General features: G+C 44.2%; 1 long non-coding RNA gene across 1 annotated transcript; it reads right to left on the bottom strand.

The window, feature by feature from the left end:
• Positions 1–11,495: 11,495 nt before the first annotated feature.
• LOC138174519 (uncharacterized) lies at positions 11,496–13,310 on the bottom strand. The gene is made up of 3 exons (XR_011171764.1): positions 12,549–13,310; positions 12,071–12,171; positions 11,496–11,898 (listed from the first exon to the last, which is right to left on the bottom strand). It is a non-coding gene; the product is annotated as an uncharacterized lncRNA (long non-coding RNA).
• Positions 13,311–14,438: the final 1,128 nt, after the last annotated feature.

Raw genomic sequence — 14,438 nt, 5'->3', positions numbered from 1 at the left:
TAATTTTCATAGACTCACAGAATGTTGGAACTGCAGAAAACCTTAGAAAAATATAGTATCATAGATTTAGAGCTAGACAGAAATTTAGGGGGTCACCTTGTCTCACCCCCTCAGGATGAGGGAACTGCAGCAAGAAATAGTTTAATTCTCTCTGAAAAAGATACCCATGCATGTATGTGTGTACAAGTATACGTGTGTAAATACGGATGTGTATTATACATATGTATTATATACGTATGTGTATTATACACATATGAAGCAGCTAAGGGCACTGTGGATAGGGTGCTGAACCCGAAATCAGGAAGACCTGAATTCAAATCTGGCCTAAGATACTTTCTATCTGTGTGACCCTGAGCAAGTCACTTAACCTCTGTTTATGCTAGTTTCATTAACTGTAAAATGGGGATAACAGCACCTACCTCCTTAGAATTGTCATGAAGATCAAGTGCGATAATGCTTAGCACAGTGACTGATACACAGTAGGCACTTAATGAATGTTTATTGAATTGAATTAAAGTACTTAGCATAGGGCCTTGTACATAGTAGGAACATAAAAAAACTATTATTGTTATTTTCATTATTATACATATAAATACACATACAAGGGGCGGCTAGGTGGCACAGTGAATAGAGCACAGGCCCTGGAGTCAGGAGGACCTGAGTTCAAATCTGGCCTCAGACACTTAACACTTACTAGCCTTGTGACCTTGGGCAAGTCACTTAACCCCAATTGCCCTTCCTCCTGCAAAACCTAAATAAATAAATACACATACACATAGGTACCCCCACGTCCCCATAAAGAGCTTTAGAAGAGACAAAAGGTAAAAGGGTCAGGAATTTAGAGCTGAAAGGGATCTTAGAGGTTACCTTGTCCAGCTTCCCCATTTTACAGAAGAAAAGAGTCTAGAGAAATAAAATGATTTGTCTTAGGTCACAGAACTCAATGTCAGAACCAATATTTGAACCCAAATCATAGTACCATGGGCAACTAGGCTGCACAGTGGATAAAGTGCCAGACCTGGAGTTAGGAAGGCCCCTTTTTCTAAGTTAAATCTAGCCTCAGACACTTTTTAGCTTTGTTTCCGTGGGCAAGTCACTTAACCCTGTTGGCCTCAGTTTCCTCATCTGTCAAATGATCTGGGGAAGGAAATGGCAAACCACTACAGTATCCTTTGCCAAGAAGACCCCAAATGAGGTCACAGAGAGTGGGACACAACTGAAACAACTCAACAACAACGATAGATTTAAAGCTGGAGTGGACACAGAGGTCATCTATTCCAACCCCTCATTTTACAAATGAAGAAAGAGAAGTTTAGAGACTGGCCCATGTTCCCTCAGGTAGTGAGTGGCAGAGCTGAGATCAGAGCTCGGACCCTCCGACTCCAAACCCAGGGCTCTTTCCATATCACCAAGTGAAAATGGAAGCCTTTCTCCAGTCCCAGCATGGGACTGTGAAGACCAGACAGCCATTACTGACCAGCACTATTCACAAGGAGGCTGGGGTTCACTGCCTCCGGGAGTTCAAGACTTCGGATCTTACACGCTTCGTTACCACTGTCAGGGCGTGCCTCCACTTGCCTGCGTGTTGTGACAGAGACACACCAGGAGCTGTCAGAGTCATGTAACAATGTGACAGAGAGCCGGCAGCTTACCACGTGCGTGGGGTATGAGCGAGGGGATGAATGGAATCCCATGAAGGAATTCTTTTAAAGGTCATATTCAAAACGAACATACACAATAATTCTTTCCATGACTCCTTCACACTTTCTGAAGCCACAACTTATAAATAATCAATTATAATTAATACCAGTTTTAAAGATGAGGTAAATGAGAGGCTTGTTGGTCACATGGCTTGTTTAGAGTTGCATAGGGAGTGGCTGACAGAGCTGGAACTAGAACTCACATCTCCAGACTTGAAGTTCAATGGTCTTTCTATTTATTATCTCAGTGACCTTAGATAAGTCATTTTCTTGCTTGGGACCTCAATTTCCTCTTCTGTAAAATGGGGGCATTGGCTGTGTCTAAATTTTCTTCCAGTTCTAAGTCTATAATCCTATGATGCTGATTTTCAAGATCCCCTCCTTCCCCGAACCCCATGATTCTAGTCCCCCTCCCCTCCATTATTATGGATTTATTTATTGAAAGTTCTTGTAGCACTCCCATCTTCCAGGTTCCCTGCCAACCCACAGATAAGCAGCAAATCCAACAACAAACACTACATTCAATGATATTTCCCGATTCAGCAACAGCCCTGTTGGAGACATTTCAGTCACTATGATGTAACAGAAAACTTGCTAGATTTGTAGTGGGAGGACCTGGGTTTATAACTCAGCTCTACCATTTGCCACCTGTGTGACCCTGGGCAAGTCATGTACCATCCATGAACACTGCATATGTCCTGTAAGTATCCTGCTGTTTGCATGTTGCCTCCTTCATTAGAAGGTAAGTTCCTTGAGGGCAGGGGCCATGTTCCACATCCCACCCCTTTCTTTGTGTCCCCAGTGCCGAATATGCCTAGCACACAGTAAGCACTTGATGAACGATTTCAGAGAATGAAGTCTCTTGGCTGACTTCTCCTGGCTTCTGTTTGTTCCTATTTAAAAAGAGGAGGTTGGACTAAGGGACCTTTGAAGTCTCACTCAGTTCTGCATCGATAATCTTCTGACCCTGTGAGTCTGATGGAAAGGATTCTTTGATGAGAAAGAGATGCCTGGCGATCTCTCCCAGAAGCACTCTAACAACAACCACACTCCTCTTAATTCTTGGCCTTCGCTGCAAAGAAACCAGCTCAGGATAGACCTGTGCCAAACAGGAAAGAGATTGGATCTCTCCGCGTAGATCCAACAAGCTGAATACACCCGCGCTACCACCACGGGACCATCATTCGTTTCCTATTTCTTTCTCCCTTTCCCCTTCCCTTTGCTTTTGAGGTGTTTGTTTTAGGATCAGCCAAGTCTTCCAACAGCATTTTTTTTTAAAAGCTATTTCTGCTTTGGGGATAAGGTTGAGACTGAACATGCTGTAGTCCCTCTTGGGAAGAATGTACTGGCTACCAGAAAGCAGTATTGAACTCATCTGTGTTTCTCCAAAGTAGTGAAGTGGGGGAGCAGCATATTGTGGTGGGGTGAGATGAGCATGGGAGACAAAACTTGGGTTGAGAACCTAACTGGGGTTTAGAAACTCTGTTTCTTTCTTTTTTTTATGTTTTGCTTTTTGGAGGGGGGAAGGCCGGGCAATTGGGGTTAAGTGACATGGCCAAGGTCACATGGCTAGTAAGTGTTAAGTGTCTGAGGCTGGATTTGAACTCAGGTGATCTTGACTCCAGGGCTGGTGCTCTATTCACTGCGCCACCTAGCTGAACCCGAGAAACTCTGTTTCTTAATACCAGTGCAGCCTTGGGCGAGTCACATCTACTCTCTGATCCTCAGTTTCCCCATCTCTAAAATGACCTGGTCAGACTCTCAGGATCCATGCTCCTGTAAATCTTCAGACTTTTGGATCTGTGAATTCTCAAGACCAATTCTAGCTTGAAAGCCTACCACACTACTAAGAAAGCTATTGGGGAAACCTGGAAATGAGGGTGAGAATGACTAAATGATAATGTTGTAATACTTGAAATGCTCGCACATGCACACACACATGCACATGTATGAGCATACATGTGGATGCACCTGCGATTGCACACATACATACACATACAGAATAGCAAAGAGTAACTTATATGGTGATGTGGTGAAATCTTGAAACATATCCACAGGTGTGTACACATACACAATACACATGTGCACACACATACATGCAGGTACTTACACATGTGTATATGCACAGACATATATACAACACATGTATACATGTATGTACATTCTTCATTCTCCCAGAAGAGCCGGGCATGGCTATATGGTGATATGGTAAACACTTGAAATAGATGATACAAACATGTACACACATATATACATGTTTATACACGCGTGTCCATATCTTTGGAGAATGGACATCCAAATCTGTTTAAGTGGTAGAGGGAATTCTAATAAGGCAACTCCCTTTACCAGTAGAGATCAATACTTGTTCTTTCATTTACAGTCTTAGAGAGTTGCCTGAGACACTAAGGCTTGCAGTGACTTGTCTAAGGTCACACAGCCAGCATGAGGTAGGCATGAGATTTGAACCCGAACCTTCCTGACTCAGAGGCTAATTCTCTATTTGATACACAATGACACCTCTTATGGAGTATAATAATGGCTTACTTCTGTATCACTTTATGGCTGACAAGGTGCTCTGGATGCAACATCTCATTTTATTCTTACAACCAATGGTGAGATGGGTAGAGTGAGGATGATTGTCTTGATATTACATACAAGGCAATAGAAACTCAGAGAAGACCTGACTTGGACCCAAGTCTTACGTGTCCCAAATCTTACGTCTACACAAGTTTTTCTCCCCATTTCCAAGGCACTCTCTTGTCACAATCACCCTCCTAGGTTTTATGATCCCCTGAAAAGAAAAAGAGGCCTGTGGGGTATTAGAATAGCTCTGTGGAAGAAAACATCTGATAATCAGCCATAGGAAGGAGTCCTAACCCCGATTTCTTGTTATTTTTATCATTGTTATTGAGCTGAATCTGACTCTTTATGACCCCCATGGACCATGGTGTCTGTGGGGTTTTCTTGGCAAAGATGCTGGAGTGGTTTGCCATTTTCTTCTCCAGCTCATTTTTTTTTTATAGATGAGGAAACTGAGGCAAACAAGGTTAAGTGACTTACCCAGAATCACAGAACTAGTAAGTGTCTAAGACCAGATTTGGAACTCAGGTCTTCCTGATTAGCTGCCCTGTGAGCTTCTACTTGGTTGTATGTTTCTGGGAAATTCAGTTCAACACACATTTATTAAGCATCTACTGTATTCAAGGCACTGTGCCAGGCATCAGAGATACAAAGGCAAACAAAATCGTCCCGACCCTCATGCTTGATTGGAGAAGTGAAACATTCACATAATTCAGTATGGTACAAGGAAAATTAAGGAAGGATTAAACATCAACAACTGGGGAGGAGGAATTCAGGAAATTCTCCACAGAGGAAGGGGCATCCAAGCTTAGTCCTGAAGAGGGTGAAGATTGCGGAAGATATAGCCTAGGCACAGGGGGAGGAAGGTACTACTCGAGCAAATATACAGAAGTGGGAGATGGAATTTTGAGTTTGGGGACCAGCTGGTAGTAGAGTTGACTTGGAAAATAGAGTTCCTCAAAGGGAGTAATAGGAAAGAAACCAGATTTTGGTAGCTGTTAAACAACAGTGAGGGGGGCTTGCATTTTGTCCTAGAGGCAATGAGAAGCTTTGCTGTCAGAACAATGCCTGAGGAAGATGGTTTTGGCAGCTGTGTGGAGGATGGGGTGGAGATGGGAGAAACTGGAGATAGAGAAGCAAATGAGGAAGCTGTCCAAGTCATCCTGGTGAGAGGTGAGCTAGTGTGGAGCTGTCAGAGCTCACAGTGGTGAGCAGCACTGGATGAAAAAACCATAAATACCAGGATGGGATTTGAAGCCAAAAGACTTGAGTTCTCCTCTGCTACTTAAGACATGTATGACCTTAGGCAAGTCATTTTATCTTTGAGGATCCCAGTTTCCTCATGTGTAAAATGAGGTGGCTGGACTAGCTGATCTCTAGGGGCTTCTTCCAGCTTCATTTCTCCTACATCTTTCAGAATTGGGGCAGAGGAGGCTTGGGGAAGTATCACCACAAGACTTAACCCAAAATAAATGACGGCAGTTTTCAAAAGCCATATGCCTAACCTTATATCCAAATGGCCAGAGACAGCTGGTGGCCACAAAAATATCCCTTCTATCCCTTCTGCCATTTCTAGTTATGCCATCTTCTCTTCTTTCCCTTTCTTTCTCCGTCAGTTCCTGGCACCGCCCACTCCCATTGCAGATGCTCTTGTCTCAGAGCTAGTGAAGGACGGGATCTTCAGTGACAAAGGGCAAGACGGGTAATAGTGACAGCAGTAGTGGAAGAACGGAGGGACAGTACAGTGCTGCTGTGCTCTATCCACCTCCAGGCTCAGCACTGGTCTCATGGGTAGTTCCCCACCTCACATCCCATCATGTCACCCTTCCCACCCATGACACTATTTCAGAGTTCTTGCTTTGGACCATCCTAGGTGATCTTAGGGGAAAAAAAAAGAAAGACACAAAAGACCTTGAATATGGTTTTCTTCTCAAAAATCTACAGGCGGTGAATAACTATAGTAAATTTAAGACGATTTTCAAAATGCTTTATTTTAGAAACATGAACATAAAGGTTGCTAACTTTATATATTACAGAAACTAGGAAATAAAGCACAATAATGAGGATGCACACAAATTGCAGGTAAAAAATGTGTATGAAAGACAGAAATTCACCTTAGTTTTTTACTACTGCCTAGATGAACTTGATTCTATTTTTGTATGATGCAGCCTAGGGGAGCACAAAAATTCTGATTAGAACCAAATGCAGTAGGTCTGAACAGCATGCCTGGACCACACTCTTTCTATTTCTTGGTTTTTAGAAATCCTTCTCCACAGAACTCACAAGTTTCCTCCTCAATGTAGTCTTCCCTGATTTCCTCCCTCCCTCTATTCCCCATTCTGGCTGCCTTCTTCCTCCCTCCCTTTCTCCCCCCCCCCTCTGTCAGTGTTTCCCCCCACTCCATAGGTCCCCCTTTCTTCCTCTCAGCAACTTCCCTTGTCTGGCATTTTCTTTATTTACCTAGCCCTTGTCTCAAGCCACAGAATCCATGCCCAGTGGGTAGGAAAAGGGGTAACCTTGGCACTGCCCGTATTCCAAAAGTGGGGAAGGTGAGGGTGAAAAGTCTTCACAACCCGTGAATATGAATTAAAAATAAACCAATGAAAAATCGAATATTAATTAATTAAAAAAACAATAATAGCTAAAGGCAAAGTGCTTTACACAGACTTTCTTATTTGATCCTAACAATGGCTCTGTGAGGTAGGTACTACTGTCATTCCCATTTTATGAATAAGGACAGAGGGGCTGACTTGTCCATGGTCACAGAGCTAGTAAGCGCTGAAGCAGACTTCAAACTTAAATCTTGCTGCTAAGTTGGGTGCTCTATACCCACTAAGCTATCTGACTACCTCTGAATATGTAGGAAGAAATGTGTTGCTAGCTTTCCAAGCTGCAACTCAACGCATTTTCCCCTAGTAATGTTTCATATGGTAGTAAAATTCTAATAATACCCTTACTCAGATAAAGTAATCAAATCATCCAAGATTGGTTCTGGAAGGTACCTTAGAGACCCTCTCATCCAACTACTTTATCTTATAGATGAGCAAAGGAAACTCAGAAAGGGGAAGAAACTCATCTAAGGTAAAACAGTAAGCAAGAGAGGGAAGTTTTTAACACACACACACACACATCTGACTCCAAATCCCCTATTCCTTCCACTACACCCACCTCTAATTCTTGCTCTCCAGGGACCTTATGAATGAAATAGACTTTTGTGTATTGTGGACTAGACTGAGAATCTAAATATCTTAATTTCTATAGCATGTCCTAGAGACATCTCAGATACAACATATCTAAAACAAAGCTCATCCTTCCTCCTAAAACACTTCCCTACGACTCTGTCAAGGGCACCAATATCCTCTCAGTCACCCAGGCTCAAACTTTTCCTAATGCTTCCATCACACATCCAACTGTTGTCAAGCTCTGTTGTTTCTACCATCACATCTCCACCATGCGCTCCCTTCTCTCCACTCACACAGATCTCATTAACTCAGACTTGTACTATTGCAATAACCTTCCGATTGGTCTTCCTGCCTCAATTCCCTCTCTAGTTCAGTTTGTCTTCCACTCAGCTTCAAGTGATTTCCCTGAAACATGGGTCTATGTCACTTCCCTCTTTCAATAATTTCCATTGATTCCCTGTTACCTCCAGGATCAATCTATGACCTCCTGTTTGCCTTTTTATGCCCCTCCACAACCTGAGCCCTTCTTACTTTTCCAGTCTTCTTATCCTTTAGTCCCCTGTATATATTCTTCAATCCAAGGACATTGGCCTCGTTCCCGGAGCAAGACAATCCATTTCCTGATGGTGAATTTTCATTGGCTGTTCCCAGTGCCTGGAATACTCTCCTTCCTCATTCCTGCCTCTGGACTTCACTGGCTTTCTTTAATTCTAAACCCCTCCCCATTCTCCTCTTCCTCCTTCCTCTGTTTATTACCTTCCGGCGACTATCTTATTTGAATAATTATTTGCATGCTGTCTTCCTCTCCACTCCCCTTAGAATGTATGCTCCTGGAAGGCAAGGACTGGTGTTTCTGCCTTTCTTTGCATCCCCACTGCTTACCATAGAGTAAGTACTTAATGTGTTCTTATTGACTGTCTACGAGACAATGCTCTCTAAATTCTATACCCCTGACTTACATATCAACTTTTGTAATACAACCTATAAATTCTGGGCTGAAGTCAATGACTGTTCCAACTATTCCTCAGGTTCTTGAAAAGCTTCTTCTAAATTAAAAATCTTCCTCTCCATCTCCAATCTGCTTTAGTTTTTGCTTTGTTAACTGGATCCTGTTTTAATAATGTAAAGGTGAAGTTTAGTACAGTAAAAATCAGATTGCCCCCAATTCCAAATCATTGGGGTCCGAGTTAAGGAAACTTGACTTCGATTGAAGGCTTCAGTTAGTCATTCACTGCAATCTCCTTCCCCACCAAACCTTTTATTAGATATATTATCAACTGATATGCTAACAACGAGCAAACTGACTGGCTTGAATTTCACTCTTTTCACCATTCTCCCCAGCTGTGGGTGGATGTGCTCCAGAACAGGAAAGGATCAATAGACACGCTCCAGAATGGGAGGGAAGGAGGAGGAGAGAGAGTCATGTGACCTGGATAATGTCTGACAAGTTTCAGGGCCCTCCAATGAGCCCTGTATAGGATCTACTATCCCAAATGATCTACGAGACCCACATCTTCCAGATGAGAACGCCTAATCAGTGCCTTTAGGATTCTCCAGGGTCCCCACAGGAATCAACATGCCCTTGCCACCAAAGACAGGCTTTTTGCAAGACACAGGGGCACATCTCATACGTGGGAAAGAGTCTTAGTGACACCGAGTTGTTTTCACAGGGAGTTATCCATCACTCTTGTGCTAACACCTGCGTCCGAGCCCTTGGGCTCCATGGGAGCATTTTAAAAGTTGGTCTGACAAACTCTTCAGCCAGTGTTGAAGGTCTAAGGCAGAGGGCATCTGTAAGGTCAGGCTTTTCTCCTTTCTTCAAAATAACTGTTACTCCTATTGAGCTTTAAAAAATATTTTTTAAATTTTTTTGAGATTCTCTCTCCTGCCAGCTCAAACTTGCATTGGTCAGCACAGAAGCACTGGCCTTTTCTGTTTCCAACCTGGGCCGGTTTGCTCCTTCTTAACTGAAGAGTCTAGTGCCCGCCTCCATTCCCAGGGGCTCGCCATATTTGTGCTGGACTGAATGCAGACACATGATCAGCTGTAGCCTGACCCTAGCTCAGTCCCTTCACTAGCAGGCACTTCACGTGATCACCACCAAACCTGATTCCCATGGACTCGAGTTATCCTCAGACTATAATGTGAGGTAGCAGAAAGCCCGTGGACAGAGAGTTGGGAAATCTGGGCTCTAATCCTGACTGCCACTAATTTGTAAGATTATGACAAGTCACATAATTTCTCCAGGGAGTCCGTTTCCTTACCCATTGGGAAATAAAGGGGTTCACACTAAATGGCCCCTAAGGTTTATTATTCTATTTACTTAGAGGTTGGTGGATTCTCAGGGTTCTTCTGATTCAATTGCAACCTGAATGCTTTTCCTGATGCCTAGCCACCCCTTCCCCCACCCCAATTGTGACCCCTCCTAAAATTCCAGTGCATATACTTAGTATATATTTTCTATTTACTTCTATGTATACATAATATTTCTCTGATGGAATATAACTTCTCTGAGGGCAGGGATTATTTTATTTTTGCTTCTGCATCTTCGGTGCCTGGCACATAGTAAACACTTAATGTTTGTGGGTTGACTGATTTATTGACTTACAGCACCAGTCATAAACCTCTAGCACCAATTTATAATAAATACAAATAATAATTTGCATTTATATAGGGCTTAGAGAGAGAAGTAACCTGGCAAGGCATATAGAGAGCTGGCCTCTAAGTCAGGAAGACCTTGTTTAGAGTTCCAGCTCAAACACATTCTGGTTTTCGAACAGTGGAACAAATCACAACCTTTCACTATCCCAGGGAACTCTTTAAGATTATACAAAGTTGCAGAATAGTTGTTGGTTTGCATGGGGAGAGAGGGTTTCCTCATGGAAAGTTTCCTCTACCAATGAAATCATAGGACTGGGGGGAAAATCCAATCATGCTTTACAGATATTTGATCCCGATCACTATCCTCTGAGGTAGTTTCTGCCAGTATCATCTGCATTTTTCAGATGAGGAAACTTGCACCTTTCCTCCAAAGAACACCCAGCAGTTAATAGAGCAAACTAATTAACTCTTAAAGGACCCACCCCAGACCAAGGTTGTTTTGTTTTTTAATCTCCCGACTAGTAGTAGAAATCTATGAATCTTGGAGAGAAGAAAACAAATTTTTTTAATAGAAAGGGAGTAAGAGAGGGTGGGAGAGGATGGGAAAGGAGAAGACGGTCCGCTTAACACTAAGCATAAACTGGACAGGTTGTCTGTGTGGTCCCCTCGGGATTTCACATGTTTTGCACCTCTTAGACGTGATTCTCATGGGATATTGTGTATTTTAGTTGTTTATGTCTTCTTCTCCCAGATTGCATACTCCAAGATAACAAAGCACTGTAATCTGAACTAAACTTTGTGTCTCCCAGAGAACGTAACATTTTGTCTGGCACTTAATAGGTATTCTGAGAATATTTGTTGAATAGATACTGTAGGATGAAATGATGAGATTTTAGGTTTACCAAGGGCTCCCTTGCCACATCCTCCACCCTAAAACACAACAAGAACTCTCCCTTATTCAGTGCAACAAAATCCAAAATTAGAGATGGATCGCTGAGTTAACCGTTTCCAGTCATTTGAGATTTCCTTTTAAAATGTTAAGTACCCTGGAGAAAGGGGACCCCAATAGTCAATAGGAACCAGTTTTCAAGTTGCTCTTAGTGGCAGGAGGGTTCTAAGACCCCCATGAGATCACTGGGGGTAAGGAGGCAGAAGGAAGGAATGAGGAAGCACTCAAGGTCTGTGTCGCACTCTTGCCACAGTCTGGGCAGAATGAAGGAGTACCCCCCCCCCTTTTTGATCCCAGAAGCTGGTCCATTACTTGGATTTGGCATAATTCAGTGCAATTCAGCATGTGCAAGGCACCGTGCTAGGCACTGGGGACACATAATCAACACAAACAGGAAACGAAGAGTTTACCTTGTCCTCCGAGAGCTTACATTTTATTGGAAGTTTTCTAATAGTGGAGTTTTCTAATAAATAGTGGAGTTTTCATTTCAGCTGGGGGGGGGAGTTGGGATGGGGGATAGAGGGAATGCATTTAACTTTGGCTTCCCTATGATTTTTTTTTTTTTGGGTTTACTAAAGGGGGGGAAAGTGGGGAACCAGAGGAAGTCAAGGGAAGGGGGGGGGGGGTGAGGCGGGTAGGGGCAGAGCAGGAATCCTACATATAATTTTTTTAAAAATCATCGAGGTTTCTGCACAGAGCTTGATGAGGGGAGTGAGAGGGTGCGATGGGTGCACCCAACATCATGCCAAGCCAACGCCCCTTTAGTTGCCAGGCCAGTTGGGACTGGTTCACCCCACCTCTCTCCTCTCCTTGCCAGCCCCCACTGGAGGATTCATGAGAAAACGGAATCCGGAATGTGATGTAACCACAAGTTCTCCGCCTCAATCTAAAAAAGATATTACCTCAGCCCCTTCCCTTCTTCTTCCCCCTCTGCCCCGGCCTCCCTCTCTCCCTCCCTTCCCCTGGCCCTGCCCGGCGGCCTCTCTGGGGCCCAGCCTGTTTTTCTTAGCCTCTGCTCCACATTCTCACACAGCCCCAGCCCCGACCTCCTCACCCACCCAGGTTGCGGGGGAGGCAGCTGTCTCAGAGTTGCTTGCGCTGGCTTCCTACCGGGTTAACGCTTGAGACTTCGGAGCCCTTTCTTGCCTCAATCCCCCAGCTGGAGACAAGCAGAGAGAGAGAGGTCATGGCAGGGGGCGGGGTGGGAAGGAGGGAGGGAGGGAGGGAGTAAAGAGGAGGAGGAGAAGACAAAGAGGAGGGAGGGAGGAAGGGAGTGGTGAGCTAGGAGGGCAGAGCCCCGGAGCAGTTGGGGCGTGGGGCCTGAAGGCTGACCCTCAGGCTACTCCCGGAACGGGCCAGAAGTCGAGCCAGCTTTGGGGCTGGTTGCCAGCCCTCTGGGGAAGGAGCGGAGCCGCAGCCCCCACCAGCCTGCAGCTACCAGCTCGGCCCAGCCCCGTGTGCCAGGAGGACAGGCAGGGCTGGGCAGGGCACAGCACTCACAGAAAGCCCAAGCAATCTCATCCCTTCCCCCCTCACCTTTGGCTGGTGGCTGAGGGCTGGCACACTAATTCTGCTGGAGGTGTGAGCTGCTTCATGTGGTACCTCTCCCAAGGGTGTTTGCTTGTTAATTGAAGCCGCTGGGGAGAAATACATAATCCAACCGGCCAGCCTTATGATGTTTACTGAATGCTTTCTGATGGGCCAGACCCTGTAATGGAAGAAAGGGAGTAGGCAGCTGCTTCCTGCCTTTGGGCCTCAGTGTGCACACGTATAAAGTGGGGAGAAGGCTACATGAGTTCTAAGGTGCCTTCCAGCACTAACATCCTATGATGGAAAAAGGATAAGACACGGTAACACATAAAAAGCTCAGAGTACAAAGTAGTGTATGGCATTGTGTCCAAAAAGTAGCACAAGGAGAAACTGCCCCAGGAATCCAGGAAAGGTACAGGTTTCTCTGGCCTGGAAGAACACAGAGTAATGGATTGCTAAACGGAGAGGTTAGGAAAAATTTGGGGGAGGAAGAGGGGAACCTTCCAAGCAGCCCTTTAAATCCTGTCATAAGTGCCTTTGTGGGCTAGGCCCCAAGAGAGGACTCATCAAACAGGTGGTTCTTGTGACATAAAGCCTTGGTGCTGGTGCTAGAGTGTTCCCCACAAACTTCACTGCAACTGCCCTGAAAGTGGGGGGGGGGGACCCAAAGAGGTAACTAAATAATTTTTCCACTTTTCTCCTGCCGCCAAAACAAAACAAACAAAAACAATTAGAGATTCAGAATTACAAAACACAGAGCTGGAGGGGACCTCAGAAGTGCTCTGGTTTGTTGATTTATTTATTGGGTTTTGGTGAAGCAATGGGGTTAAGTGACTTGCCAAGGGTCACACAACTACTAAGTTTCTGAGGTCACATTTGAAGTAAGGTCCTCCCCACTCCAGGTCTCTAGTTTCACCCAACTGAAAAATAATCTTCACTGTAACACACCTTTGCTTGAAAACCTCCAATGAAAGGCAGCTAGTTGGCAAAGTAGATAGAGCACCTTCCCTGGAGCCAGGAGGACCTGAGTTTAAATTCAGCCTCAGACACTTAACTAGCTATGTGACCCTGGGCAAGTCACTTAACTGTAAATGCCTCAAAAGAAAAGAAAGGCTTCAATGAAAGGGAACCCACTATATATATTTTAAAAGCCCATCCCTCTCTGGAGAGCTTAATTTGTAAGGAAGTTCTTTACATCATGTTTAAATTTGCCTCTTCACAAATTCTACCAAATCATTCCTCTTTTTGCCCTGTGGAGCTGAACAACCAAGTCTAATCTCTCTTCTATATGATAGTTCTTCAAATACTTGAACAGTTATAGTTGTCTTTTCCTTTATCTTTTCTTCTTCAGATAAACTATCCCTATTTTCTTCAATCCTCATAATGGCATGGACAGTGCGTGTGTGTGTGTGTGTGTGTGTGTGTGTGTGTGTGTGTGTGTGTAACTTAACCAGAGTTAAATGACTAGGCCAGGGTAACACAACTAAGAAGTGTCTGAGGCTAGATTTCAATGCAAGGTTTTCCTAATTCCAGGGCTAGCACTCTATTCACTGTTTGATCTAGCTGTCCCAACACCTGTTACCATATTGGCTAGTCAGCTTACTACACATCTGCATTGTGTTAAGCACAGGGGATACAAAAGGAGGTAAAAATCTCTGCTCTCAAGTAGCTCCCTAGCTAATGAGGGGGACAACAAGCTGTCTGCAGGATAAATAAGAGAGAATTTGAAGGAAGACCCTAGGATTAAATGGAGCTGGGAAAGGTTTCTTTTTTTTATTTTTTATTTTTAGAGGGAGGAAGGTAAGGCAGTTGGGGTTAAGTGACTTGTCCAAGGTCCCACAGCTAGTAAGAGTGTCAAGTGTCTGAAGCCGCATTTGAACTCAGGTCCTCCTAACT

Source organism: Petaurus breviceps, unplaced genomic scaffold (assembly GCF_028583685.1).
Source record: "Petaurus breviceps papuanus isolate PSGF00001 unplaced genomic scaffold, PetGlider_PUasm1.0 131, whole genome shotgun sequence".
Lineage (NCBI taxonomy): Eukaryota > Metazoa > Chordata > Mammalia > Diprotodontia > Petauridae > Petaurus > Petaurus breviceps.
The sequence above is the reverse complement of the archived record's forward strand: the minus strand, read 5'-3'. Positions and strand labels throughout refer to the sequence as shown.